At 44.3% G+C, this 5,623-nt stretch overlaps 1 pseudogene; it reads right to left on the minus strand.

Annotated features, from left to right (window-relative positions):
• Nucleotides 1-3,804: 3,804 nt before the first annotated feature.
• LOC137235304 (tRNA (cytosine(38)-C(5))-methyltransferase-like) lies at nucleotides 3,805-5,389 on the minus strand (annotated as a pseudogene).
• Nucleotides 5,390-5,623: the final 234 nt, after the last annotated feature.

A 5,623-nucleotide genomic window follows, 5' to 3' on the forward strand; every position in this document is an offset into this window, starting at 1 on the left:
GATCCATGGATTTTGTGACGCATCCGAGAAGGCTTATGCAGCAGTCATTTACATGCGTGTCAAAACGGATGATAATGTCTGCACAAACCTACTTCTAGCCAAAACCCGAGTAGCCCCAGTGAAAACTCTTTCTCTTCCACGATTGGAGCTTTGCGGAGCCGTGCTGTTAGCGGAAATCACCGAATCAATTTTCAGGAACCTCAAGTTGGGACCAGTGAAAGTGCACCTTTGGACGGATTCAACTATCGTCCTCGCATGGATAAGGAAACCGCCGTGTTCCTGGTCCACTTTCGTCGCACATCGGATCACCAAGATCATCGACATGGTCGGAAATAAGAACTGGTTGCATGTAAACTCAGAATCTAACCCAGCAAATTTAGGTAGCAGAGGATTACCTGCGTCTGAATTGGTCAACAATTCGTTGTGGTGGCAGGGACCTTCTTGGCTGCAAGAAGACACTTCCCAATGGCCAGCACAAGAACGTGACTACATCACCTCCGTAGAGGAAAAGAGGGCGAAGACCTGCGCAACAACAACAGTAAATACTACCGATGTTCTCCAACGCTTTTCAGACCTACCTAGGGCTTTACGGGTGCTCTCATACGTTATGAGGTTCTACCGAAGAACTCACCCCACAACCAAAAAAACATTTCAGGTCAAGTCACCTTTAATCTCTCCTGATGAGATCAAATCAGTAACCCAACTCTTAATTAAAATCTATCAGAAACAACATTATAGTTCCGAATATAATGATCTAAAGGCCGGAAAACCAATTGGAGGGAAAAGTGAAATACTCTCACTTAATCCCTACTTAGACCAAGATGGCATCATTCGGGTAGGAGGGCGACTCGGGGCGTCAAAGGACTTAGCTTTTAATGAACGCCACCCAATCCTCCTCCCATACAACTGCAGGTTATCCCGTCTTACAGTCCTAATGTTTCATCAACAAAGTCTGCATGGGGAAAATCAACTCATGTTGCGTCTGATACGCACCCAATACTGGATACCTAACATCAAAACCATGATTAGGGCAACCATTCATAATTGCAAAGTTTGCACGATACACCGAAAGCGTGCTCAGACCCAACTTATGGGTATTCTCCCTCGTGAACGCACGACATTCAGCCGTGCATTCACGAATACTGGAGTCGACTTCACCGGACCCTTCGACATCAAAAGTTACCGCGGTAGAGGGTGTCGACTATCCAAAGGCTATGTCTGCCTTTTCGTGTGTTTTTCCACACGAGCGCTTCATCTGGAGGCCACTACTGACCTCAGCACACCATCATTTCTTGCGGCATTTGCCCGTTTCATATCTAGGCGCGGATGCCCAAAAAATATGTACTCCGACAATGGTACGAACTTTGTCGGAGCGTCACGATCCTTACGATCAGAATTCAAGACATTCATCTCACAAGCGCGAGAGAACGCTGTCTCAAAATACAGCCACCAGTTGCTCATGTGGCACTTCATCCCTGCGGGCGCTCCCCATATGGGAGGGCTGTGGGAAGCTGGAATGAAAAGCTTCAAAAGCCATTTCAAAAAGATAGCCTCACCACACAAATTCACCCTCGAGGAATTCCACACACTCTTGTGCCGGATCGAGGCATGCCTGAACTCGCGGCCGCTCAGCCCGGCGTCCAATGACCCAACGGACCTAGAGCCACTTACCCCAGACCATTTCTTCACTGGCAGCCATCTACTGGCTCCGCCGGAGCCGGATGCTAGTGAGAGCTCTGCCTCGATGATCAATCGGTGGCAGAAACTCAAAGCCCTCCATCACACTTTCTGTAAGCGATGGAAAACCGAATATCTATCCGAACTTCAAAAACGAGTGAAGTGGAAGCATCCCAAACAGAATATAAAAGTGGGAGATCTCGCTGTCCTCAAAGAGGACAACTTATCTCCCAACGAATGGAGGTTAGGTCGAGTTGTCAACGTACACCCCGGCGAAGATGGCCGAGTACGCGTAGTCGACCTCAAAACCGAGAAGGGTCAAGTCAGACGACCTTTAGTCAAACTGATCCTTCTTCCAACCGAAGAGATGGATTGCTAGAAGGCTAAGAGCTCCTCCTAACAATCCCTCCGCTCCTCCATATCCCTACTTTCAAAAAAAGAAAAATGAACCCCAGCTCTCGTTCACCCGGAACGAGGCCAACAACCCTAAGGCAGATCGGTTATCTGCCACAGAAAACAAAGGCGGTCGGGTCATTCGAATTTAAAATTTTCAAAATTTCAAAACCCAGCTCTCGTTCACCCGAAACGAGGCCAACCAATAACCTAACGCAGATCCGATATCTGCCAAAGAACATAGAGGCCCTCGGCCTATTTTATTTCCAATGTTCAAGAAACAACCCCAATTCTCTCGCCCGCCCAGAGCGGGAACACCAGAAAATCCCAAAATTCACTCGCTCCCCCGAGCGAGGATACCAGAAGCCTAACGCAGATCCTCTATCTGCCACCGAATACCTACGCACTCGGCCACCGGCGCGAGGCCAACATAATTTAGCAAAATTCATCCCAACACCTACAATCGTGAACCAAAGATTCACAGCCCAACCAGCAAAGCGGAACGTTATTTCCAAACCCAGCTTACAGACAGGCCTGTTGGAAATTTAAGGAATTCTGCCTCTATTGGCAACTACAACAGCAACACCAGCGATCCCACCACCGATGCTGAATCAACAGCATCCAAAGTCGTGGATTCCTGAAGCTGGGGGGCATTCCGTTGCCCAGGTTGTAATACTCATACCAATAAATTTTAATTCGTTAAAGTTTCCAGTCAACCTTTTTCCTTTTGGAAAAGTTTGCTCAAAAAATATTTAAATATCAAACCCCAACATGATTAAAACCCGTTCACAGTTAAAAGCAGTTTCTGTTTGAAAATTCAGGTATCGTCGTCAAAATGTGACTATGTCTGAACCATTGTACAATTAAGATCTAATTGTTGTAGCGCAATATTTGACTGCGTCCACCGTCATCATATTGCGAACATATTTCAATCGCTTAGGGTGATATATTTGAGTCATTTTTAAATATGACTACCATGCATTGGTTTACAAATAAGATACTAGATACATAATAAATAATCTTTATCATCCGAGAACTTCAAAAGTGATGCCACTTTGTGGTTTTCAGCTTTTGATCCTCAAAAGGATTCATATTTGATTACCTCTTTGGTTCTATTTTATGATAACTCATTATTTGGGCAGAAGGAGTAATCACATTGTATTGATATATGGGGAAATTCAAAATTTAAGCACCTACATGCTGAGTGGAGGTAGTTCAAGCAACTCCGGTTGAAGAGGCAAATCTTGTATGTATCTAAATACAAACGTATATGATTATACATATATACTTATGGGAACATCTACGGTTCGGAATTGTGAAACATTAGTTAGGTAAGACTCCATTGGTGACCCCAAGTCCCAGTGTTCGTACGAGGAAACAACAAACACAAAACCGAAATATCCAACGCGCTAAAAAAGTGCGAGGTTGGCCTCTTATAAAAATGGAAATGACACTACGTATAAGGTTGATGATATAAGGCAAGTTTTTATTGCAAGGGACAAGTCAGTGATGACTCCAACGGCGTTCATCTAGAAGAAGCACCGTTTCAAAACAATACAGTCCTAATGACAATGATCACCGCAGGTGTAGCTTATATGGCATGAAGTTGACTGAGAATCTTGAAGACAAAAACAACCCTAATCGTGGTAAAAGGGTAACGCCAATATCGCTGCCTTGAGTTCTCGTTAGATATATCAACCAAAGTTGAATTTTGTCTTTTTTACTCACCCTCATCTTCGCCATAGTATATCAGTGGTATGACCACCTCTCATCACCAGGATGCTGCAACCGTTGCAGCAGCAGCCGCTGCCACCGTGGCTGATAGATATTTCCACAATCAAAATATTGAATAACCAATAAAACCAGCCGCACTGCTTCATTAACCTAAATGAAACGAAATATTCAAAGGAGAATCTAGCGTCATATGGCAATATGCAATAACTTACTTGTAGCCAATGCTTTTGCTGCATCACTGTCCCTTAATCGATCCTGCCATGGGAATTTCCTTCCTTCTCCCTATCTTGCAATTTTTTCACCTCTGCCAAATGCTATCAATTTCTGATTTTAGTAAATGTGTATAAACGGAGCCGGTACCTTCGCTATAGTGAGTATAGACTTTAGTAAACACTGTGTTGTCTTTAATGACAAATTTACGATATCCTTCAACCACACACTCTTGCTCATTATTTAAATAATGATCCTGAGACACGACCATTTCCGGTTCTAATAAATCACTAATAGGTAGTTCCTCCCTTTCCCTTATTTACGCTCTTCTGGCATTTCTTGTAAAATATGTGCAACACTGAGACAAAAGTCCCATTTACGTGCTAAATAATAATAACGATGCCTAACATTGGGTATGAACAATTGTGTTGGACTGAGAATGAATTCTCGCCAGTAAAGACCACCCAAGTGTAGAACTTTAATGAAAGATTCATGCGCCAACGACGTCTCAGAGCCCTTTACATTTTCCATAAGCACGTAGTCAATGCTGGTGCATTGTGGTAAGATGTTGCAAATGTGATGCAGTGCATCGGAACGCTTATCCGCAACACCCAAACGGCTTCCCACCCTCGTATGCGGTTGGCAGGGTGACGACATCAGTATTATATTTACATTCATGTTCTCTCTTTTTTATGTGCCGCCAGACTTTGTACATTGTCGTTGCATACTGAAGTTGCTGGAAGGTTGTGTTCATATACGGCACTGGCATGTGCGGTGATGTCCATGGCAGCGACTACTGTGCCTTCAACATCAGATGAACTTAATGCAAAATACATGCCACCGATGCCATTGAAGAGTTCCAACACGCGTGGGCCCAGTCCCAGAGATAATCGCACTACTATTGTTTATTATGCCCTGCTGTGTCTCCAGCAACTCTTTGAGTATTTGTCGTACACAATATTTAGATCATGCGCCGTATCGTTATAGTCAACGCTCAGGGTTTATTATTTTTCATATTTCCCTACGATCCCATTCATTGGTGGTACACCATCTTTACGAAAAATGGAAACAGGTAATCAAGCCGGTCTTGCAACTATAACACTAGAGGCCTCACACTTACAGCGACACCTTAATAAGTCCTAGTATTTTTGAAATTCTTTCGAACCACCATCCGCAATAACAAGTATACTAATTGCCTTGGAAATTTCGCGTACGAAATCTGGATGTGCGTGTACTGCTCCAGCTGCAATGCCAGTACTAGCAAATCATGCACTAAACGAATCGCTACCCCCCTACCAAATTTCATCGAGAAGGCCTTTGGGCAACCCATACTAACATCTAGGCATGCAATGTCGTGCTCGACTAACTTTCCCATGCTCAAGGCACGTTCCGCAGCGCTGGTACCCAAATACAGTGCGACCTGTTGGCGTTCAATTGAACCGATACGAAATACAATTGTACCCCCACTCCGATCTAAAAGATCCGCAATGCCCAAAGCGAGCTTAACACGCCGTGTGAAATCGTACAAAAGGCTGCCACAGAATATGTAAAACGACCACCAACCAATGAAAGTGGCACCGCCGCCAATAGATAATACCAAGGGCTATCC

Source organism: Eurosta solidaginis, chromosome X, assembly GCF_040869045.1.
Source record: "Eurosta solidaginis isolate ZX-2024a chromosome X, ASM4086904v1, whole genome shotgun sequence".
Classification (NCBI taxonomy): domain Eukaryota; kingdom Metazoa; phylum Arthropoda; class Insecta; order Diptera; family Tephritidae; genus Eurosta; species Eurosta solidaginis.